The sequence below is a fragment of the Lycorma delicatula genome, chromosome 4, assembly GCF_047948215.1.
Source record: "Lycorma delicatula isolate Av1 chromosome 4, ASM4794821v1, whole genome shotgun sequence".
Lineage (NCBI taxonomy): Eukaryota > Metazoa > Arthropoda > Insecta > Hemiptera > Fulgoridae > Lycorma > Lycorma delicatula.
Window position 1 is genome coordinate 39,213,318 of NC_134458.1, and position 26,467 is coordinate 39,239,784.

Sequence of the window (26,467 nt, forward strand, 5' to 3'; positions counted from 1 at the left end):
ATATGCCTCCTACAGGTTTCTAGTCGTGACAGAAACGCTTTTGACGGAAAATAGGTTCTTTCTCATAACAGGTGACGTTACATTGACACAGAAAGTAAGACTGTTTAAAAAAAATAATAAATTGTTCGACATTAAATAATATTATAATCCAAAATTACTCTTATTTTTTTATGGGAAAATATTATGCTTTTTCATATTTTAATTTAATATTTCCATAATCGCTTACTTTACGCAGCGTGTGTCTGTACGATACGATTTATCGTTTCCATTTCTGAATTGTTATTGTATTAAATGTTTATTATTAATTGTTTTTATAATTAAACAATTCGCTATTATTGAATCCTTTATTTAATAGTTTTTTTTTTTATACAACTTTTGTATTCAGTATTCTAATTTAATTCATTTATGATAACAGTAAATCAGCAGGGGGGATTTGACCAGTAAACTTGTTACCGATTTTGTAGCTCTAATAATATATATATAAGGAAAATTTAATTATAATTGAGTTCGCTTACCTTATTGTTCTATCGAATGCGATCATAATAATAAACAAAGCAAATAAATTTTTAAACGCTTTTATTATTTGATTGACAATCATTTTTTTCTTTTAAATAGATTAAAAAATAAATTAAAACCCAGTTAAGAATGATAAATTTAATACTTGATTTTATATATTTTTTCTTTGAGTATTTTTAAACCCGTTTAATTAATTAGTTAGTTTCCACTGTGTGTTATATATAAACCCACCCACATAATAGTCTATTATTAATAATATTTTATAATTGCCACGTTAAAATGGTCTCTCTGTTAAATTAGATGGAATATTGCAACGGAGATTCTCATTGAAACGTGATATTGCTGTAAAATAATAAATGATGTTAATTTTTTAAAAATAATTTTTAAAAATTACTCGATTAAATCTCTTTTTATTTAAAATTAGCCCGTTACTGAATTTAATATTTTTTTTTTTCAAAAAATTCAATTATTTATTTATAAAATCTATAAATATAAGCGTTTAATTCTTACGTAATCGATTGATACGTAACTGTCCTTTTTACTTACGATATACGAGAATAGAGGCAAATGAACAACTTTTTAAGCGATCATACCGTATAACGTGAGTATACGTATGACCTATACTCACCGTCTGCATTACGTCGTCTAATTCCAGTCGCAGGCCTTACAAAGAAAATCAGTTTTAATTATAATTCGCATCATTTGAAGTTAAAGTGAAACTCCATTATTTTAGATTCAAAATTTGCACGTTTCAGAACGACATTTTTGTACGTATATCGATTCAAAATAAAAGTCAGTTTTCGTGCATTTAATAAATTTAAGACCGATTATTTTTTTCAGTCGTTATGCAGTAAATCGGTATCATTTTCATCCGGGTTTACTTGTACGCTAGGTCATTCCTTATCTTAAGTTTCGTAATCGTATTTACTATCGTTAATCGATAAATAATGATATTAATTTCACTGTGAAATTGCGATTCGGTTGTAGAACACAATCAAAAGTGAGATGTAAAACAAAAAACAATGTATCGTTATGTCGGATATGTTATTAGGAAAGCCGTGGTGTTCGGTTTAACGAATACTTGCTCCGATCGGTTTGTGTCGACTAAACGGAAACGGAGTCGCCGGATCGATTACGTGCAGAACCTCCTCTTCGAAGTAAGTTACAAATTCCTTAGCGCGGCGAGTTTCCGGCTGAAGCCAGCATAACCCTCAAGGATAAAAATAATAAATAAAAAAAGGGGATAGACGGAAAGGTGTAAGTTCTGAAATCTCTCCGAACAGGATCGCGAAACAAGAAAACAGAAACCACTGCGGAATAATACGGTGCGTAGAGGTAATAGATCGGGCCTCCAAAAGTTTAACCGGGTATCCGCTGGCGGATGCCGCATCGTGTTACTTGCTCGATGTATGTCGAGTATATGTACTTAGTATATGTAAATACTAAGGTTTTACGTTTTCCCGATTCCAAATTTCCGAATATTAAAACGTCTTCCCCTCTAATAATGCGAATCGGTGAAGTTTAACCGCGTCGACTGAATTATATTAAGATAGGTATTTAAAAGTTACATTCGAGTATAATATATTTAACAGGGTACCGTTAAACGGTTTTGATATTTTGCAGGCCCATCAAGAACCGATATAATCTGCGACAAGAGACTAAAAAGCAAACAACATATTAAGTGGGGTATTTGAAGCCTAAAGAATCTTTTTTTGTTCTTCTAAAAAAAAAAAAATAATTTCCAAATAAATAAATTCGTTTATGTCGGTCTAGAAATAGATAAAAAATCGGCAGGCAAATGTAACGTCTAATTAAATAAGTTTAAAAAATGTTGTAAGGGTAAAAATTACGGTAATTAATAGTAAAGTTTATATAATTTACTTTTAGAAAATACAGCATCATAGAGCGGAAAATGTACCTACCTAAATGAGAATACATAAAACGATAACTAATTCTTAATATAAATAATCAGGCCTTATGCATATCGATACGATTAAGTTTAATATTAGTCGACACAGTGTAAAAAGCTTAAACTTATTGACAGGCAGGAGTTCTTCCTAGAGTTGAGTGGGAGAACTCGGACTGTTAAGATGTTAAGACGTGCTATTTTCGCTCCGCTGTTTTTTGCCTTTTGATCGGGTTTTTTCGGCTTTATCTATCAGGAAAGTGCTGTTTAACATTGTGATTGGACTACTGGACAAGTCTAAAGAAAAAATAGAATTTTTGGTTAACGGATTACTAAGTTTTTAAAATTTAAAAAAAAACTTTTTTGTTTTTTTAAACGGAAATTTTGGATTCACATCGAGGATGGATATACAAATAAGTGTTTAAAATTTTGTGAAAATTAGACAACGGGCAACTGAGTTATTTCTGTTTTTCATAGTGGACATTTCGTGCAAGTGAATACAGGAGAGTGACGTCACTGTATTTAACGTAAATAAGGATTTGGAAAATTTTCACTAATAACAGTAGGTATACTGAATTTTTTATACTGAAGTGTTTACAGACTTATATAGGGGTAACTTTAAGCGTTCATATCTTGTTACCCGTTGGTCGTAGACCAAAACTGTTCAGGATCTATACGAATTGGGTCATTTCCTATCGATTGACCCCCCTTATATATTTTTATTTAGGGGGACTGTTTTGACCCCCCTTTTTTTGATCGCCCCGTTGGTCCTGGATCAAAACCGTTCAGGATCTATACGAATTGGGTCATTCCTAATTGATTGACCCCCAAATCTTTTTCGATTTTGGGGGACCATTGACTCCCCCTTATTTTTGGCTACCTCACGTGTGGGATATCAAATTAAAGGGAATTACTTGGAGAACACAACTGCTACATAGTTGTTGAGTTTATTTATCATCCATGGCGGATATTGCAGAACAACGTTATGCTAGTGGACAGGGACCCTCAGGCCTTCCGCCGCTGAAACCGACTGATCCCAAGGGCAAAAAACGAATTAGACAATCCTCCTCTGAAGAAGAGGTCTATACTGGTGGCTTAAAGGAGGTTACTCTTCGACTAGGACAAGCGATGATGCGTTACAAACAACATCTGGGAAAAAACATGTTAAATTATATGTATGACCATAGTAAAGAATTAAGAGAAATATACACTGCTTTAAAACATCTGGAGGAGACTACGACTACTCCAGAGGCCAGTTCGCAATATACACAGACTGATATGCCCCCTGGTGCAGATCAGGAAGACATATTAAGTCTTGAACTAACTGATGAGGAACTTCTGGATATGACCGCTAAGAGATGGTCTGCCTGGATAATGTCTAAAGCCAAATTAATTACCTTGCCTGCAGAGGGCGTTACAGATACCTGTCAATTTATTGACATCACCAAGTCCAAAAGGCCAATGGCAGAGGGCAAGAAGCCTGGAATGATAGCTGTAGACACTTCTGTCATTATGGATGACGAATACGATACTCAGACCAATAAGTATACTGTTTTCTACGACTCGACAGAGGGCGACAGGGCTGCTGCTGGATGTATACTAGGCGCGGTCAAGAAGATCTTACTAAGGGCCCCTAATGCGGCGTTCGTTCTGCCAAGTGGTCCTATTGGTGTCATGATTAAGAAGATGGTTATCTATCTGTTCAGGACTAGTGAGACGCCTGCATTGATGGTAGAAAGACTGAAGAGAATAGATCGCGTTCTAGATCCGCTTCTGCTCGGCGATTAACACCTCCTGTGGAGGGCAGCAAAGTGGTGGTTGTCCGGTCACAGGGCAAGTCGTATGCTGATCTACTCCGGACTGTAAAGGGTAAGATCTTTAAAGACGAGGCAGGGGAAATCCTGTCCCTTCGCAAGGGTAGAAATGAAGACTTGGAAGTTAGAATTAAAGATCCTAAAGATGCGGCTCAGTTTACTGCAACATTGAGAGACAGGGCTTCTGACCTTCAAGTGGATTTTCGTACTAAGGGCGACCGACGCGCAGTGGTACACGTTAAAGACATGGAAGAGAGTACCACAGCGCAAGAATTAAGCGAGGCTATTACGGCTGTTATTGGAGACACTGAGTCTTTCAGAATTACTTCATTACGGCAGGCTTATGGAAATACTCGAAATGCGACAGTAATAACCAATCAGAGGGCTGCAACTAAGTTAATTTCCAGTAGAATTAAGGTCGGCTGGGTTCACTGCCGGGCTTATATCAGGACTGATAATATGAGGTGTCAAAGATGATGGGCCGCTGATCACACGAGTACGGTATGTAAGGGCCCGGATAGGTCAACCCTTTGTTACAACTGTGGTCAGAAAGGCCATGTGATAAGAGATTGCAAGGAGACCACTAAATGCCTTGACTGCAACGGCACGGACCATCGCACGGGAGGAGTGCAGTGTGGACTACCTAAATAATGGCTAAAATAATACTATCTAACGCCAACAGGACCATTCTTTCCCACGATCTGGTGGGGGAGACTGCGAACGATCTTGAGGTTGATTTTATAGTCACCACAGAGCCCAACCTGAGAATGGCGGCCAGAGGTGATTGGTGGGCTGACGCGGTTGGGGGTGTTGCTATCAGTAATGTCTCCGGCCGTCTTGGCTGGCACCTACTTCATAGAGGTGAGGGAATTCTGGCAGTAGCACTCCCGGACTTTGTCCTTATTGCCGGTTACGTAAGTCCAAACATTTATATCGGGGACTTTGCGCAGTACATCAACGATTTGCAGCGAGTCATACAGCGGGCACCTAGTAGACCTATACTCTTAGGCGACTTTAATTGTAAGTCCATTTTAACTGGCAGCTCTTATACCAATGCAAGAAGACGAATCTTCATTGACATGATGATGACCACAGGGCTGATCTGCCTGAATGACTGCACTTATACCTACGAGGCAAGAGGCCATAGATCAGTGCTGGATCTTACGCTGGTGGACGGTAGATGGAATCCTTCCGTCTTTAGTTGGAGCGTTCTTGAATCTGAAACCGGAAGCGATCACCTAGCAACTTTGCTTGTTATGGAAGGCGCAAGACCTTCAACATCAGCCACTGCACGATTTAGATTTAGTCGAAGACAAGTTGAGGTGGTGGTTAACAAGATTGTCAGGACCCTATCTGATGGAAGAATAGTAACGCCGCAAGTCCTTCAAGAATCAATTATTACAGAACTGTCTAGAGTCCCGCAGTTTGGAGGGGGTCGTCACCCAGTATACTGGTGGACGTCTGAAATTGCAGATCAGCGAAGAGTTTTACAATTTTGGCGTAGGAAAAAGCAAAGGCTGCGGCCCGCTGGCGGTGCGCCATATGACCAATTTAATGTAATTTTCTTTCTTTCCTGTTTAGCCTCCGGTAACTACCGTTTAGATAATTCTTCAGAGGATGAATGAGGATGATATGTATGAGTGTAAATGAAGTGTAGTCTTGTACATTCTCAGTTCGACGCCATATGACCAGGCGAAGGAAAGATTTGTCCAAGCTAGGCGTACTTTGAATCATCTAATAAAGACTAGTAAAAGAAACTGTTGGAAACAGTTGTGTGCTGACTTGGATTCAGACCCGTGGGGACGGGCATACAAAATAGTAATGAAGAGACTAGGACGCCGCTTGCCTGTCCTAGTTACAGAAACGGCCAGACTGCATCTTCATAGCCTCTTCCCTGTTCATGACGAGGGACATACGGACAAATAGACTGTGAAGCTAAACGCTTTACACAAAACGAGGTCGCTATTGCCGTTTCTGGTCTGAAGGATAAAAAAAGTCCGGGTCCGGATGGAATCCCGGCTGCCCTCCTCAAAGGATTAATGAAGATAACCCCCTGGGAAATCACTGACGTGGCCAATTATGGAGTACTAAACAAGACTTTCCCCGTATGCTGGAAGGAGTCACGGACTGTTTTCCTGCCTAAGAAGTCCGGCAATCAAGAAATCATTAGCTATCAGCCGTTGAGTCTCATCAATAATATGGGAAAGGTTGCCGAGCGCTTGGTAGCGAACAGACTTATCCAGGAATTAGAGTCCAAAGACGGGCTTCATGATAACCAATTTGGGTTCAGGAAACATAGATCCACGCTGCAAGCTCTGGATAAAATTACCAACTGGGTATTGTCTGTCAGATCTGGTACGTGGCGTACCAGAAGAATCCCGTTGCTTATTCTGTTAGATATAAAAAATGCCTTTGGAATAGTCCGGTGGGATACGATTATGGCAGCTCTCACAGACAAACAGATTAGTTTCTATATCAAAAGACAAGTACGAGAATATCTGACTGATAGGTGGACTTTGGTCGAGGCGCTTGAAGGTAAATTTAGATATCAGCTTCATGGAGGAGTGCCGCAGGGGTCTGTGTTAGGCCCCTTGCTTTGGCTAATAGTAATTGATGGAATACTCAGACTGAGATTACCTGAAGGCTCGGAAATAGTTGCTCATGCCGATGATTTGGCTATATTAATTGAAGCCAAAACTGAACGTGACCTTGAAGTTGCCGGTAATGAAGTGCTAACATTGGTTAATAACTGGCTCTCGGACCGACAACTTTCTTTGTCTTTAGATAAATGTCACTATATTTTTCTGGCTGGAAGAAAGCGACTCGGAGACCTAAATCTCCGCGTGGGCGATCGTAGACTAGACCGTGTGGCGGTAACAAAATATCTTGGTGTCATTATAGACCCAGCTCTAAAGTTTAGTCCTCATCTCGCACAGAAATGTAAAGAGGTCGAGAATACCGCAAAGGCTTTAACAAGATTGTTGGCTGGACATGAAGCTCCACGTGCATCTAGGCGGCGGGTCATTGCCTCAACTTTAACCTCTGTATTATTGTATGCTGCACCTATATGGGAAAAAGCACTTTGTGTTGCAAGAAATGTCGCAAGACTTAGAACTCTGCATAGGTAAGCTCTTATAAACATCACTTCTGCATACCGCACCATCTCTTACGATGCGGCTTGTGTATTATCATCGGTTCCCCCTATCGACCTTTTAGTTAAAGAGCGATCACTTAGGTATCGTGGCATGCCAAAACAAGAAGCCCAAGCCAACATCAGGCGCATATGGCAGGAAAGATGAAATCTTTCCACTAAAGCTACCTGGACCAGGAGATTGATACCCGACTTGGGCATGTGGCTTGATAGAGGTCATGGGGAAGTTGGTTATTATCTTACTCAAATACTTTCTGGGCATGGTAGCTTCGAATATTATTTACATCGATTCGGTAGAAGACCAGCACCTATTTGCATGTTCTGCCAGGATTCAGATACTGCCGAACATACTCTGTTCCACTGTAATAGATGGACTATACATAGACGACGTGCAAATCTGCAAGAATTAAATCCGGAGAATCTGCTTCTTTTTCTCCTGCGATCCACTGACAATTGGAACAAAATGGAGGAGTTTGCCAAGATAGTGCTAAAGGCTAAAGATGATGTAGCCCTTTTAAGAGGCCATTGTGGCCCTGTGGTAACTTAGTAGTTTAATATTTTCGTTAAGGCAAGCAGCTATGAGGAGAAGATCATTCCTTCGTTTGGGGATCATAACAACTGGGTAATGAAAAGACCGAGACCCGGTTCCCTCGGCGGGGGCTAGTGACGGCTTTGTCGGGCCTGGTTCTCTGTCGGGGGGGGGGGGGGCTTGAGGCAGGCACATTAAAACAAAAGATCCAACCGGGGAGGCTGACCTGCTGTGCCGGACGTACAGCCGGCGGGTGGGGAGGCCTCCTTTGAGTTTAAAGGACACTTTTCCGGGCTGCGCATACTTGAATTTATATCCGGCCCGGGGAAGTAGGGAGAAAAAAAAGGAGTTCTTCCTAACCCATCGGGTTGGTCTAGTGGTGAACACGTCTTCCCAAATCAGCTGATTTGGAAGTGGAGAGTTCCAGCCTTCAATTCCTAGTAAAGTCAGTTACTTTTATACGGATTTGAATACCAGATCGTGGATACCGGTGTTCTTTGGTAGTCGGGTTTCAATTAAACCACACATCTCAGGAACGGCCGACCTGAGACTGTACAAGACTACTCTTCATTTACACTCGTGCATATCATCCTCTGAAGTAATCCTCGGTGATCCCGGAGGCTTAACAGGAGAAAAAAAGGAGTTATTCCTAAACCCACCGGGTTGGTCTACTGGTGAACTTGTAATCTCAAAACAGCCGATTTCGAAGTCGATAGTTTTAAGGTTCAAATCCTGGTAGAGGCAGTTAATTTTATACGGATTTGAATACCAAATCGCAGATACCGCTGTTGTTTGGTGGTCGGGTTTCAGGTAACCACACATCTCAGGAATGGTCGACCTAAGACTGTATAAGATTACACTTCATTTACATTCTTGCATATCATCCTCATTCATCCTCTGAAGTAATACCTTAACGGTGGTTCTGGTGGCTAAATAGAAAGAGAGAGAGTGGAGTTCTTCCTAAGGGGGGGGGGGGGATCTGAAGTAGTGTTGGCACTGCTAATAATAAAGCAGAGGGAATAATGTATTGCAACAGTACGTAGTATGAAGCAAGAAGCCGGTCTTCAGTCCTGCAATCCATCTCCATCCTTAACGTCAACTGAGCTTTGTCAATTTTAACAAGTAATAATTACTTTTTTGGTGTTTTTTTAATAGAAATCGAAAGATTTTTATGTTTAAGGACTTGATTGATTTTTACCCGAACGTACACGTATATACTCCTTGTAATGTAAAGTGTCAGCCTTAAATTAAGAGAATATTTGTGCTTAGTATTAAGAATTGAGAGCGTATATACTACAAGAGTATTATATACGAGTGTTATCATAGCGTCACCGATTTACATTATTCCTAGATTTAAAAATATAAAAACCGCTTTTTAGCTAATATCTTTTATTTACAAAATTTTTAGTTTAAGAAGTTTTATAATAGTTTGACAAAATTAAAAATTAATTTTGAGAAAAATGAATATTTATTAAACAATTCTCAACCGGTATATACATCAAGTAATTACGTATACGTCAGGAAACAAATCGGATCGAGCTAAGACAATTTAAAGTAGATCTCTTCAAATTTACCGATTGAATGACGGTTCATCAAATTTACCTCGCACTAAAAATTGTAGTACGTTAGGCTTCCAGGTGTAGAATGGAACTTTGAATTTACAAAATTATTTAAGTTCTATTTCTCGCGCAGACATTTAATATTCAATGTAAAAACATTAATCTTTCCCTCGTTAATAATAATTTTTTGTTTGTTTTCTGTACATTAAAAAAAGAAGGGAATTCTAAATTATTATATCTAATTGTTTTCATAATCACTGATGTAGCGGAATCTATATTCCACTATCGGTAAAAATTTCTACATTATATTTATTTTAATGTTTCATTGTGCTTTTTCATTATCTAAATTTTGTTAAACAAGCAGAAATAAACGCTCAGAAACCGTTTACAAAAAAAAAATTATTTATTGTGTTGTTATCGTTGAGAGTGGTAACAATAATGATAATAATAATCACAAAATGGAGAGACCGATCCATATGCTAAAATCAAGCCTTTTTCTAGTTTTATTATTTTTTGAGTCTATGTTATCTTTTCTAAACGGTTCTTCGACGTTTATTTTTGCTAGACTATTTAACTGTTAATCACAATTGATTCTTTGTATATACTTTTGATTTTAAAGATCTGATAAGATTTTTTGTATTCTTTTTAATTGTTCCAGGATTGTATTTGAATTATTTTACATAAGTTCTCTCTATCTCTGTAAAATATATCCAAAGCGAACTGGTGTAATCCAGGATTACTTTTATAAAACGGAAGAAATTTAACGGTATCAGGCATAAACTTAGCGATAAAAAAGAAATCTTTAAAATATTTTTGCAGATTTTAGTTCTTTATGGAAGCGAAACGCGGATGATCGGCTTTCCGATCATCCGCGTGATAATGTTATTAATTCAGATGTGTTATTACAGTAGAATGTCGGAAATCAGACGAATCAATCGAATAGTAAGTATATGAAGACATTTTAAGGAGAAGAGGAAAAACTACCGACAGAATATTGTAAAAATAACACATATCGCCTCTACGGTCAGTCGATTCGTTCTAGAAGCGAGTGTAGGGATTAAGTCGAGCCTAAGAGATCGGTACAGTGTAGAAGAGATGGAGAGTGCATCGATCCGGTAAAAGACAGACTGATGACGCAAGTAAAACACAATTTCTTGCCGACTGTACTTACTTCGATATTCAGATTTACTGACCCTAAATACCAGACAGAAAATACGACTCACCGACTCGTTTTTCTAAACTGTCTTCATTTTATACTTTATCGACTCATATTATGCTCATATTCGTATTGAAAAAACAGTTATTAAAATATCTTGCAAAACACAATTTTTTTTTTATACGTCTTATTTTTATCTTACATGCTTTTTTAAGCGTGTAAGATAAAAATGTGCAGATTTCGTCGTCGTAAAGCGCTACCGTTCCTCACAAATATTTTGAAGGATTGCCTTTTTTTTAATTCCTCCTGAATGACCTTTTTCTATCTCAAAATTCACGGTGCTCGTTCGATATCTTATTTCTTATTTTTTTTTTTAGCATTTCGAGACTTCAACTGTGTTATATTCCCCTCCTATTATTTTCATACATAATTCCGTATTATCTTCAAAATACTTCGTTTGTCATACATCCTACCAAAACCGAAACATTTTGAGTAGGTTTCAAAATATTTTGATTACTTGAAAAGACATCCAAACGAGTTAAACGTGCTGCAATCGAATCTCTTAAAATTATTTATAATGAAAGGTTAAACTTCATCTAAAGTAATAAATTTGACATTGTAAATGCGATGTATTCGTAAAACTCCCATAAAAGCGAGCTGTATACTAGGAGGCCATGTGGGCTCGCTCTTTTTTTGAAACGATACCGTTTATACTTCTCACGAACGGTGACCTGACCGGTACTAACTTTGGCCCTCTTTTCCTCTTCCAGGGGGTGGATTTAGCAAAATTCTGCCCTTAGTAAAAATTTGGATTATCTTCATACAGCTTAATATTCAATAAAACGTTTTACTCGTAAAATGTCCTCCTTAAATGATAATAATAGAAACGTTTCGACTTCTTAAAGAATTATCATTTATAGACATCATCTAAGCTGTAATGTTCTATATTTTTAGTAGTTAGCGCTCTATACGATGATGTATTTAGTTATATCTTTTATTTCTTATGAAATTTTCCGTTTAGGTTTTGATTATTTTTATCGATACAGAGTGTTCATCGATGATCTTTTTCTCTTCAGTCGGTCACAGGTATTATATTGACCGATCGACTTGACTGAAGTTTCACATACACTAAAGGAAGTAGGATAAAATCTTAAGAAATAAACTTAACTTAAAAATAAAACTGCAGGTTTTTAAAACATATATTTTATCTACTACTACTAACGGGCAAGGTAGTGTACTCAATCGCCGGATAGATTGATAAATCCGTTGTATACTCCAGCACACAGCGACTAAACTAAAAAAAGATGCTTAGTAATAATACGCATTCACTACAATCTATAGGAGAATGTCGAAAAAAAATTCTATATTTGTCGAGTACATTTTGCAGGCAAGTTTATGCGTCATTTGTGACGGGTTGATAACAATTTGTTAATGGCTTTCGATTCTTGTCGTCATCCTTTCTGGTTTCTTCTGTTTTTACGAGCGTGAGAAAACGTTAGGTCATATATATTAGCATGTTTTAGTTTATCGCATAAGAAATCCTATTGTTTCATCGTAAAGAAAATTTCGTCGACTAATGAAAAATGGAATTTTATTTTTGAAGTTCGTTTTGTTTGTAGTTTTTTTGTTTGTCGAGGAAAAAAGTTTACATTTAAAGCCCCAAAAATGGCCTTTAAAAGAAGTTACAATATTATTTATAACTTCTTTTGGTGTCCGTGCCGAATTTCAACCGATTGGGTCGGTAAATAAAATATAAGCGGCCGATCAAAAGTTTAAATCTTTTGACCTCGGTCAGGAGATTACGATTTGTAAATCGATATAGAAATAAAACCTACATAAAAAAAGGATGTAGGGTAAATATATGGTAAAAAAAGTAGCGAAATAAAAATAATCTCTTTTTAATTAAAAAAAAAAAAATAAGGAAATGAATTAATAAATCAAATAGGTAGGAATGATTTAATAAACTTGATCATAAATCGGTTTTAGAAAATTCCAAAAAACAGAGTTTAAAATTTGTTTGGATGTCTATTCGCTTTAATTGCGGAATAATTATTTTTTAAAAACTATTCGCGAGATATAAATCGCAAAAACAAATTTTTCCAACGGATGAAGGATAGAATTGTATTTAAGTTTCAAAAATATATAAAAGTAATCGAACGTTTAAATACACGCGCTAAAGAGCATGTCAACGACTGGAACGTTACAACGTTTTACTGCGGACGGATCCTGAGTTCGAATTTAAATAAATGTTTCCTAAAAGATCGTTCCAAAATTCTATTTCATTTCATTTTTTGAAATAGTTCTACCGAGTAAATCATCTGAACGTAATTTTTCACAGGAGGCATCAGAATCCTCGCTTTCAAATTCGATATATTTCTTCTACAGTAGTTAACGTTTATTTTTGTTTACATTTTGTCCGATGATTTTATGCTAAATCCATATTTGGTGTATGAAGGACAATCGAACAGTAAGGTGTCGTTAGTTAAAAAAACTTTACACAAAAACGTTTACTGTGAATTCGACCGGTTTTAATTTTTCTGTGATTTATTGTTTTAGACTGTATACTCCGAGTGAATGATAGCCACAAAATGGGATTTTGTTGAGAGGGGGTTGGACTCCCCATTAAATATTTAAAATTAAGATGTAGTTGAGACTTAACGATATACTTAAGATATATTTCTCTTAAAATATTCGTAAAAATCGGTCAGATCGTTCTAGCACAATATCCGGATATGGGATCGGTGAACGGGAAACAGAGCACGAGATCGGTCTGCAGCAACCCTCCGTCGGATCACAACGGGGATACAACGTATTTAGAGAACCTGACATATTTTCTGCACGGACGTATGAGACAGACATCTGCAGAATCGGAACCGGTGAAGAAGGGGTGTGTATGGGGAAGAAGGAACATGGACGGTGATCCTTATTCACCGTGTCGATCCGTAAAGAAACGGCCCGGAGGAAATCTGAAGTCCCTTTCGGACAGCGGGTGCCCGTCCAGGCTTCATTCCCGCAGGAAATCCGGACAATTTTATCCGCACGGTACCGTGTTACCGTTTGACGATTTTGTTTCGACCTGTTTAAAGGTATATATGATAGACAAAAATCATGTTACTTTGTAAAGATTAAACGGTTATCCTAGAAGAGGTGTACACGTTCCCTTAAAGAACGACCTCGCCCGTCCCCGGAATCGAATGGTGTATTGAAGTATACGTTAGAGCTAACAACCGTTTTGCCAGATTTCTATTATTTTTTTTTAATTCTTTGAAATACCTTTTACTAATGGAAAAATACAATCGCTTAGGTATGATACCTAGGATCAGAGATACCAACATTTTTAAACAGCTTCCTCATCCGAAAAATGGTCGATACGAATAAAATTTGAAAGCGTAAAAATAAAATCACACGTATTCGCTTAATGCTCTTTTTTAAAATAGTTTTATAGCAGTAATGGAAACCAGAAACCCGTATTAAATAATTTACAATTATTTATTAGTATTCTTTTTGCTTTTATATTTAAACGACACATTTTTTATCCTTTTAAATGATTCTTAATTATCGATACATATAGGAGCAGGTTTTAATTTGATATATTATAATTCGAATTTTATGACTATTTTTCACAGAATTATAACGGCTGACGACTAAGAGTTGTTTTCTTTTGTTATCTGTACTAATATCGTATACCGAGTTATACATATATCGTATTTCACCGGTCCTCACCAGAATCTCATTTCAAGAACGTGAGCTGTTGAATATTTAAGTCTAATTTAATACAATTTTACGTCGTTTCTATCGTATCATTTGAACCAAAAATAAGAAATGAATTTACTTATTGATAACGTACGTAATTTGAATGCAGGCCTAATTTTAATTTTATCTACTGATGTTTGTCGTAAACATTCAATAGTGAAAATCTTTTTTGAATATAGGTCTACCGTCTAAAATTCGGCAAAAATTATGCCGGTAAATATTTTATTCAAACAATCTATACGTGTAGTCTGTGTATAAATTTAAGCTCGCGAATAAAACTAATGAAATAATCGGCCGATTCTAAGCATATTTTTGATTTACTTTCGATACTTTCAAATTGAACCGACCGCCCGCAGATTTTCATGCTATATTCACAGATAAATTTCTTAAATCCTTTTTTCACTTGAGTCATTTTTAGATCTCTGGCAGAAATAAAAAGGTCAGCAATACATAAGAATCTTTAGTGTTGACAAACGAACCGTTCGAAAGCGAAAACTAATTTTACCAAAAACTCGCCGACGTAGAAATTTTCTTCGTAACGTTTTTCCATTTCGGTTTCACGTACTATACGACTCGCGTTGATGATCCGTTCGACTTTTTGATCTATAATCATAAACCGGCTGGAAAAATAAGATTCAACTTTTCGAAAATTAAAAACCGCACTTGGTTTTTACAATCGTTCTTAGGTATTCCGTAAAAGAAGTCTATTTATATTGAAGATATATACTTTTCTAAGAAATTTATTCATTAATATGCCCTGATTCAAGAACGAGCTCGGTCGTAATGAATCCTAAACAAATTGGATGGCATTCTGAAACTGCTTTTTCCAGATATCTTCTTTTAGTACGAACGATTACTTGAGTGAATATTTATAAATAATTTAAGTAATTCATATTACTTTTTGAACATTTTGGATTTCTTAGTTGAGTTTAGTCGGTATAAATTAATAAAATAGGCTTGCGATTAACAGCCGATGATGAAATCTGCATTTCTAGTCCGGCCGTGCAGATTTTTCATTCTGATTCGGTGATATGCGGTCCACAGGTACAAAAAATTTTGAAACGTTTTCAAGATTTTTAGAAAAAAAATTACGAATACGAATCGTACTGATTGCTATCGTTTAAAAAAAGATAAATGGTTTTGTTTCGCGTCGATCGGATAAAGCTGTTCTATGCGATGTAGGCCCGTATAAGAAACCGAGTGTTTGTTAGTAAAATATATTATAACCCTCTATTCGATAAGTATTAAAAAACGGAAGTTACTAAGACGCCTCCTTTAAGAAATATTGTTACGTCTACCATTTCATGTAAACTACCGCAAACACACGGACCCGTTTTTCTTTTCTTAAATTTTTATAATTTATTAAATTCTTTCCGGTGACGCTAAATATCCACACGCAAACGAAATCGGTAAATTTTTTAGCGTACGATTTTCAAATAAAATAACTCTATCGACCGATTTGAAAAGTTTCGTCGACATCCGTTCAAATTTTAGAAATGTTTAATCGTAAAAGCCCAAAAATTTGAAACACGAATACAGCTAATTCATCGGACGAACGAAGTCGGCTTTAACCGTTTTAGTCTGTAAAATTTTCGAAACCGATGTACGCGATGAAAAATAAATTCTGTCGACTCGATCAAAATTTGTAAATTTTTTATAATACAAAAACTACTTCGTCTATTCCAGTCCGGTTATATTAATTTTTTATTTATATTGTCAAATATCCCTAATATATGTCCCATTTGTCGAATTCACTTTATTAACGTTTACCTTTGGGAAGATCCACAGATATTCGATAAGATTATTTGTTATAAAGCACAATCTTATTATAATTATTATTATCCGTGTTCAGTATGTTTTCTGGTCGAATGAATTCATTCCGGTCTACGTAACGGCTTAATTTAATTTCTTCTACGATAAAATCGTTATACTAGAGATCTATAACGGGAATAAATTCGTGCGTTTTACAAAACCTTCGCGTTCGATAGTCGCGTATAGTTTTTGCAGTCGTTAAACCGCAACAGATTTCGATTAAGAAATCTCAGTCGAAATACGTTGCCGATAAAATTGTGCGTTTTGCAGTACGCGTTTTATTCTTTCTCCAGACCGGCGTGTCGTTGTTAATCTGTTTCGTAGTTTTAGCTTTAATAGGGTTAAGTTAATAGGTTGATTTAATGACGCAATATGAAATGTAGTGCTGAGGGAAAGCATAGTGGAAAGCCTCCAGGATGAAACTATACGGTACATAATATACGGCGTTAAAAAACAAACACTCTGTACGTTAGAAACTATAATGTATGCGTTCCGATGAGAAGAAACAGTATAGTACTGTACACCCCGATCACTCTGTTTTTTTGGTTATAATCAAAAGGACTAGGATAGCCTTAAGGCAAAAGATCGTAACCGAAATGATTTTACAAATAATAATAAATATGTAAATATTCTTCTACATAGCAGACTATTTAAAATGTAGTTTGCCCACGACATACTTATATTCGCACCTTTTTTTTGGTTTTAGGAAGTTTTTATATAAGTTTACCTCGACAGTTTTGCTGGCCTAACGTCTCATTATTACTTCGTGACAGAACTTACACGTACACCCTCCATGTAGATAGATTTGTAGTCATCGTATTTGACCGGCTAAAATACACGTCCCTGAAAAAGAAAAGATAAATAAATTTGTTTTTTGACAAGTCGCTTAACAGTACTGTTAAGTTTTGGGTGGAAGAGCCTTTGGCATTGTGCGTACCGGAGGAATGGTTAACATTCTTGAACATCTCTTGACATTTTTCTCGGTACTCATTTGTTTGCATTCATAATCTTCAATTTATGTTAAAAAATTGTAGAATATTGAAACCGGTAGGGTGAAGTAATTGAAAATAACTAAATTACAATCAAAATAAATTATTTTTGATTGCAATTAAATAATGTAATCGCATATAAATATAAAACATTTTTGCTTTGATAATTAAAAAATTACGATAATTCTTTTGATCGTTGTTTTGTAGAAAAAATTAGGAAAAGTATTTAATTATTTCATATTTCGAAATCGGGTGAATTGTTATCGAGATATCAAATTTTGAATAGAGAATTTTAATGTTTTCTTTTATAGACAATCGACAAAAGTTTTCTCATCCAGTGCTACGTACTTGCCAGGAAAATAATTAAAATTATGTCAGTAATTCGTCGATTAAGTTGCGTTTGATTTTCATTTTATCTTTATTTCGTACAAAACTGAAGAAAACCTATTCTAACGACTTTGTTTATTTCAATTTGTACCTGTTATCCAGTTTGCATTCTTTCTACAGGTTGTACGGGATAAAGCATAAATGAATACCTTCACGACGAAACTTTAAGTAGAAACTTATTTTAATGGGTCAGAACGATTTTCACGGTCGAATTATTAGCGATATCAGCCGTTCTTAACTTGAAATAAATACCTGCGAGCCGTTCCCTCTTGATGAAAAATTAACTTTTGACAAGATGCACTTAACAAAATAAAAAGAAGGCGTCAGACCGTTATAACCTCTCCCTTCTTGGTAAAACTTTTTTTTTCATTTTACACACTCGGCTGCGATTAAGTGATGAAAATTAAAACGAATGGAATCATTTAAGATTTTCCGTGAAGCGTTTTTTAAATTTCAATTTATAATGTGTTCTTCTCCTATCTTGCGAAAGCAGTTTTTTTAGACGCTGCGTTTGAATTTTGATCGTTTGAAGATTTTAAGTGAACAAGAATTAAAACGACCAAAATTTGATGCGTTTTCATAAGAAATATTTTTATGAATCTTGACTGAGGGTCCGGTACCGGATTATTAATAAATTCTTGTACTCGAAGGAACGACCGATTATTCAAACCTTATATTATAAACAAAAAATATTAATAAATGATAATTCTGGTATCCGTTAATAAAATTTGTCGGATGTAAAAACAGTTCTGTTGGTTTAACTTCTGTGCGTGTTTACCGGCGAGTAATTAAATCAGTATATACAATTTTTCAATTATGATAGTGTTAAGAATTAAATCGCTTACAAGCTTAGTTATCATATCGTAATAACATTATATATTTCTTTTTGTGTTTGAGAACAACAGTTTTCTCCTTATATTTTCCCGTATCAATATATTTCCTACTCGATATACGAAAAAAAAAGATTTACTGTATATAAAATTGCAAAAAAAATGGGAATCAGCATTATTTATTAAAAGAGAAAAAATTCGTGCTTGTAATGACGTATCAGTATTTGAGATACTTGTCCGCCAATAATGTGGTTTTCAATAACTGAACACAATTAAAAAGAAAAAGAAAAAAAATGCGGAATTATTTCTATAATCTCTGACACCAGATAAAAAGTAGAAAAACTTAACGGCTCAGACGACCGTGTTGTGTTGAAAATGTTGTCCTGACCTTTTTACCTATTTTTGCTCGATAAATTACCCCGTTAATTTTATAGCATATGAAATCTAAGTTAAGCGTATAAATGTGAAACGATCTCTAAATTATTAATAACATTAAGCGTTTTTAATGTAACGGATTTGAAAATGAATCATAACCGACGAACAGATTCTGTATTAGATTTTAGGAAATAATTATTTTGTAAATATTCATGTGAGTTTCCGTATCATTAATCGTACGATATGTGGTCTTAGTGTGAAACTCGGAGACAGCGTACACAGATAAAATCCCGCAGCCGGTTCTGGGTGGTCAGTCCTCAATAAACTATCAAAACCGTAGATTTTTAAGGGTACTCTGTTATTTTTTAAAATTCAATACGTATGAGATATATTTAAACAATTATTTTTCTCTAAATAAGGAACGGAACCGCTACATACGACGTTAAGGCGCGAATCGGTTCCGATGGAAACTTGAATTAAAACAGTCGTATTAAAAATTAAGATCGGTTCAGCAGATTTTGAGATGATCTGATATCAACGTTCAGATAACATCTAGATAGGCAGACAAAATATTTTGAAATGTTTGTCTCTATGTGGCTTTCGCCATAACGGAAGAGGCTTCCGTAGCGCTATTTGTAATGCCTATAAAGCGACCGTCAGTTTTTTTATATAAAGATTTATTGTCTTTCTGAAAATAGTAAATGTTTATTATATTTTTATAGATTAGTCGGTCAGAGCTCCGCCCCCTGGACCCCCTTGGCCTACAAGTCGGCACAGGTGAGCCTCAGGGCCGGCCGTCTAACCAAGACCACCGCATTGTTCGTTACCCTCACGGTTATGTAAATAATATCGATAAATAACGATTAAAGTATTCAGGCTTTGTAGATACCTGAAAAAGGAACTAAATTACAAAACACAGAACAGTATAAATACGGTAACTAAAGTACGCAGACCTTTGGCGATAATAACTTCACAAATTATTTCTGTTGCCACGGTGACAGAAATTATTATAATTATTAATTTTTTTCTTCTTCAATGTATATTTTTCATTTCCAATTTCACCCCGGAGGCTGTTAGGGCCTTGATATACGGCTTAAAACCTTCCCTGGGATAACACGTATGCATCCTGCAAATTTGAAAGCGATCGATCAGTCGGATAAACAAACAAATTCTCGGCTTTATATAAAAGATAAGAATAATTATTATAGTATGTTATTAGTACAGACAAGACGACGCTTCGGATCCCGAGTTATAGCGTTACCTTACTTTTTTTTTCTCTTCAGTCACTTAACTGGTTTGATGCAACTCTCCAAGATTCCCTATCTATGTTACCTTACGATTCGGCTTTATTTTTATCACCGAACTAGCGGTTTGTGTTTGTACATATCGCTGTATCGCGTAACAATAAAGTTATTAGTATAGTATTTATATCATCGGTACAAATGACATTTCATAGAGAAGAGCCGATAACTTAAAAAATTGTAATTAACGGCCGACTTCAGAGCGGGTGGCTCTATTCATCTGTCTAGTCTGTCTGAGTTCCGTATAGCGTCGATAAAGATCTTGATGTTGCGAAAGATCTTTTAGTAAACAGACTCCAGAACGTTTGCGAAACGACTGTACGATACTGAAAAAAGAAAGTGACGGTCGAGAACGTTTGACCGTTATCCGAGGGGAAACCTGAAATCGATAAAAATGGGACTTCTTTGAAAACTAGAACTTCTTTCGGATGAAAAGGTTCCGTGTATGTATTCGCGAGTGTGAGAATGTGTAATCTGCTAGAGTATGGATCGTTTTAGAGTGGTTTTATCGAATTATTCGAATATGAACTCGATGTTTCTCTGGTATTAAGTTTCTATGATCGATGCTTCTAAAATAGCAGCCGAAAACTAAACTACTTCTCGATCAGAGACGCTCTCTCTGGGAATAATGATGGTTTTACTAAACGGTCGATCCCTACGTATAACGAACGCACAGTAAGGTGTCGCTTGCTCATAACGCTTCTATTTCGAAGAGCTAGCTGTTTTTCAAGAATTTCTTTCTAATTCTTAAATATTTGTTCGATACTCGCAGATTTCTTCGCCTATCCAAGTAATAAAATTTCTACTTGAGACGATGAGCAGTAATTTTAACCTATATTATAAAATATTAACAATTATTTTTGGTTACCGGTTAAAATTTTCATCGGAGTGAAACCATCGGTTTACGTTATTCTCCTTCAAATAATCCAGTTTTATACGCTATTGCAAAATATCGGTTGCTGAAACGTAAATATTTGGCTTTATTTTTATCACCGAACTAGTGGTTTGTGTTTGTATATATTGCTGTATCGCGTAACTATAAACCTGAGAGGAAGCTGTTTCCGGAAGTATTCTTTGTTTTGTGTATTTTATATGAACACACCGATTTAATAGCTAATCGTATGAAATTCATGGAAACAGGATTTGCCAACCCCGAGATAAAAAAACCGCATGTGTAACGTAAATATTTGGCTTTACTTTTATCACCGAACTAGTGGTTTGTGTTTGTATATATTGCTGTATCGCGTAACTATAAACCTGAGGTGAAGCTGTTTCTGGAAGTATTCTTTGTTGTGTACATTTTTTATGAACACACCGATTTAATGGCTAATAGTATGAAATTCATGGAAACAGGATTTGTCTGCCCCGAGATAAAAACACCGCATGTGTAACGTAAATATTTGTTAAAAGTTTTATAAAATGAATTTATATACGTGGAAAATAAATATTAAAATATAAATAATCGAGGCGTACGTCTTTATTGCGTTTGTACGTGTGAGAAATCGCGTGAGACTTGTAAGCTCTAGTATTTTTGATGCGAATGTATTTATAATGTGACAAGTATAACGCAAATCGCACGATGAACTCCATACGGTAAGAGATGTTCAAGTAGTATTAACGATAAAAAAAAAAACGAGTAATTATGACAATAATAATATAATTATCATTTTTTAAATATATCTGTATATTATTTTTGGCAAAAAAACTGAAGAGCATAATAATGTGAAGTACGAGTTTACATACATAAGGAAGTACAAGTCGGTAAAATATTATCTGAGATCTTTATGTTTATAGCATTGCTTTATTGAATTAAGCTTTTTTTATTTTTATTTCTTTCCTATAAACAGATATTGAGTTATATCTCATTACTTAATTCCGACTAGTATATTTTTTTGTCGATTATACAGTAGTTCAACTTCATTTATCCGGTTCAGACAAGATTGCCGGCATAATACACGAATAACCGAAAATAATATGCTATAATAAATGTACATATGTTACAGAGTGCTATATAATTTATAACCGTCGCGGTATGATATCCACTTTTATATATATGTATATATATTCACGTTATAACTTCATACATATAGGACCCATTTTGTTCTCCCTTGGACTCAACGGGCCCTATATTTATCTTTCACTCGTCGAGAGAGAAAGTTTTTAAGAAAATGTTCAATCAAATTCATCTAGGCGCCAAGGCAGAGCACTGTAGAGGCGGTGCCTACACTAAAGAATTGTACCTTTATGTGCTTACAGTAATACTATAATAAAAATTGTTATGTAGTCTGATTATTAACAGAACTAGCAGTAGCTCAGAAATCGCTACATAAAACGAAAATATTTTCTTGGGAGCTATGCCCTCGGGCGGGGGAACTTACCTTGATTTTACCACAGTCTAAGACGTTTCAAAATAAGTCATAAAGGCAGAGTTTCTATTTCGTTTTTCTTCGAAGCCTCGTTCTACGCTGGAAAAAGTTACAACCGCTGACGTTTTTGTTTGAGGTTTTTTCTGACAGCGGGAGGGTTTGTTCTGTAATCGTTTGGCATTTCCATGAGTTTCGTAGGATGTAATGTAAAAAGGCCTAATGACTTCTTTATATGATTATTCATTTAAAAAATAATAAATCTTTTTATGTAAAAATGTTAATTCATTCGAAAAATGACAATTTTTTGCTAATATGTCGCATATTCTTTTGAGTAAAATTATACGAGAGGCTTTGTATACATCTTTGAAAGATTATTTGAGTCTTTTCCTGTCTAAGAGGGTTGGATCTCGGTATTTGGAATAATATTTTATTCTTTTATTGCTCTTAATTTTCGGTTGTGAGCAGTGAGGAATAAAAAGTCTTAACTGTTTATGCACTCCAAATCCTCAGAGCTTAGAATTTGTGTCGGTGTGCGAGTGAGGCAAGTATAATTTTCATAGTTTGCTAATTACTATCTTCAGCGAGATTTTTTTTAAAAACGTTGTTTATAATTTATAAACAACTTAAAATGTAACTATATACATTAAATTTAAAGAAAATCCGTATTTCAACTACGAATTTTTGGTTTATCGATCGAATGAATTCGTAAAATTCTATTTTAGAATTCCTACTTGCAAGTATTTCAGTTTCACCGAGAAGCCTTAGTTAGGTTTACCTTAAATGTTCAGAAGGAAAGAGAGGAAAACCCCAACTTCTACCTTTAATAATAGTATTTAGGCTACCCACAAATCACTTGATTAATTATAGCACGGGACAGTGTTACCGGACTTCAAAAGTAGATCAAACACACTTCTACATTCAGAATGAAAGAGTAATAGAAAAAAAATTACTATATATAATAAACTATAACTATTATACGGAAATTTTTGCAGGAGAAAACTATCGATAACGTTTTTAAATCTCGCTTAACGTTAACCCGGTATTTTTAATATATATATATATATATATATTCTGTATTTCAATTTATCTGGGAATTGAGATGATTTTGTTTACCGGATGATGTAGAGAGGGGTAATGAAAAAATTATAATATAATGGATAAACATAAGTAAGGTTTAACCGAAACAACAATTTTTCTGTTTACTAAATACATTACGTATAAGAAAAATGAAACCGGTTTAATAACTGCAACCGCTTATCTCATAGTTATCGGTCCAAAGAAACAAATATTAAATACATATGTTCTTTTATGAATACACTAGTAATTTAAATAAATGCGACGGTTTCATTTTGAATTATATCATTGAAGAGAAGAAATGAAATAAATTAGGTGATGGAAAGTAGTAGAGTTGATCGTATCCAACAAGAGATAGACAGAGATTGAAGGAGATGCTAAGCTATTAATAAACGAAACTACCCGATTTTTAATCCATTTTTCAAGAAGGTAATTTTTAGATCGTGTAGTACGAAAGATTTGTAACATAAAAACATTCCAACGGAGGATATTTTTCCCTATCATTTTGAGCTTTTGAGCATGTAAGCGAATTTTCAGTTTTCTTGAGCGAGAGGTTCAGAAAATACTGGGTTTAAAAAGAAATACCTATTCCCGTTTTCGAGACCGTCTGTAAAATAGTTCAAGCGCTTCATTCTTATATAAATAACGGTTAAAGAAAATGACATGAACGTGAAGGTTTTTGTACAGCTGTAATTTACAAAAATTCTATGTTAATTTTTAGTCGACGTTTTGGTGACCCTAGAGTTGACAGGTGCGTATTTTACTTTAATGCACATGTCTGGACGGACATACAAGGTGGATGCTTGTAAACAAATGTTGACGATTAAATAATGCGATAAAATCTCTTATTTGATTTCAGTTGTTACGTGTACACATACTTAGGATATTTATTTGGATCGTTATATGGTAAACGATTTTACAAAAAGATTTTTTTACAAAAAAAACGGTCCTTTTGAATACTTAAATATGTAAAAGTAACTACAAAAATTAGAATATCAGTGATATGTAACAATAAAATTCAGTCCCCCTGTAATGTCGCTGCGGCTGTAACGAGATAATATCTCTCTCCGCGTAAGGTTTATTCGAATTCGATTGTACAGTATAAGTGTGTTTTCCAACTGGTGCGCTGAAAACATCCGAAATATTCTGTTTTTTTTTTCTTCTTTCACTCGATTTTTTTTACTCCTTCTTTCGATAGACTGATTTTATCTTCTGCACTGCCTTATACCACGATTTATTCAGCACGCTTTACACTTTCGCAGTTACGTGTTCTATGGGGTTTTTATTCCTTGTCACCTTCTACCGCTTTTATCCGCCACATATCCATCTGTTACCCGTTCAATTAAAGTTGGATATTTCCATATTCGGCTCGCCGACCGAATTCGTCTGTAACGAATATCTCTTCTTTTCTATTAATCTTGAGTTTAATCAACTCACCTAATTTTCACCGTTGTCCTGTAATCTTTTGTACGGTTTTCCGTGCTTATTGTCTATGTTTCGTTATCGTAAAGCCCTACACTCAAACAAATATTTTCAAGAAAATCTTTCTAATTCTGAAATTTGTACTAGTTACTGGTTTTTACGCATACATATTTTCTCGCTCGTACCGGTTTGGTGTTGACGTCTACCTTACTTTGTTATCCCTTATAATTTTACTAATAAATTTTGAGGACTTCTGGTACACTGTATTTCCCTTGTCTTACCTCTTTACCCTCAATTTTTTTACCTTTGTTTTAGTTCCTTCTGTAGCGGCTTCACATTTTCCGAATAATTTTCATTCGTCGTACTTTAAATTACGAATGAGTTTGAAAAAATCAGACTTAAAATGAGCTAAGATCGATAATTTTTTATTAAATTGAGCATTTAAACTCTGAGACGTTTGGACAGTAACGTTTTAAATTCGGACTTCACCTTTCATCGTACGGAGTATTGTAAAAATAGTATAAAATAATTTTTATTATAGTGAATTTGCCTAGTAGAAGCGGATACGGTGGATCTTTTTTAAAATTTAACGTCAAAATCTGTCTGATTTGGTTTCTGTATAACACTGATATCCTCATCCTCTTTCATTCACTGTGTTTTAGACAAATACGTAAAAATCAAGTCTCATTCACGCGGATAATCAATGAACTGTGGTTTTTTTTTAAATACTAATATATACGTGATCTGAATTTGATTGATTCATTATGTACAATGGATCGGTTGTAGCTTATAAAAATAGTAGTTGAAATAATCGGTTTAACTCTGACTTTTAGTTTAGCAACAGGAATAAGCTTCTTTTATCCGAATGAGAAACCTCGCCCAAAATACAACAAAAAAAAATTGTCGGTTATGAATAATATTTATAATTCGATTTTCGTTATTCTAGCTGTACGAAACTTTTGTCTGAAATACACGACCATTAAAGAGTAAGTTACAAATAATATTCAAATGCATGATGGAGGGAGCCTTCAAAAAACATTTCCAAAATTATTCTGGTTGAAGTCGTTCAAAATTTTGTTCCCTTTAGTTTATTTTCGAAAAGTTTTTTGCTTAAATGTATCCTCATTATTAATTCATATAAGAAAGTCTTGGGGAGAGTCGTGTTCGAAGATGAAAAAAATAATTTCCCGTGATATTTTACTTTCGTTTCAATTAATAATAGCTATTTATTTTTGTTCTCGGAAATGTTTTTTCTTGTGACGGGATTCTGATTTTTCAATTTTCTTGCAATGGAAGTCTGACAATCTCTTTAATAAATCAGATCGTGAATCGGGAACTTAGGCCTCTTTTTTGTCTTTAAAAAAGTTTTAAATTTTCTTTGAAGTTTTGCGCTTTTTTATTTGTTTTTTGATATCGTCCGGGTTCTATCGTCCGAAACAGACAATGATTTCCTCCAGGAGTTCGGATTTCTGTTCAGAATCTGAGCATTATAATTGTTCAAAATTTTAAGGGTTAAAAACCTTTGTT

The 26,467-nt window shown here is 35.0% G+C and overlaps 1 long non-coding RNA gene across 1 annotated transcript in view; it reads left to right on the forward strand.

Annotated features, from left to right (window-relative positions):
• Positions 1–26,467, forward strand: part of LOC142322833 (uncharacterized) — a 301,594-nt gene that overhangs the window by 105,667 nt on the left and 169,460 nt on the right. The gene's annotated exons all lie outside the window — the stretch shown is intronic.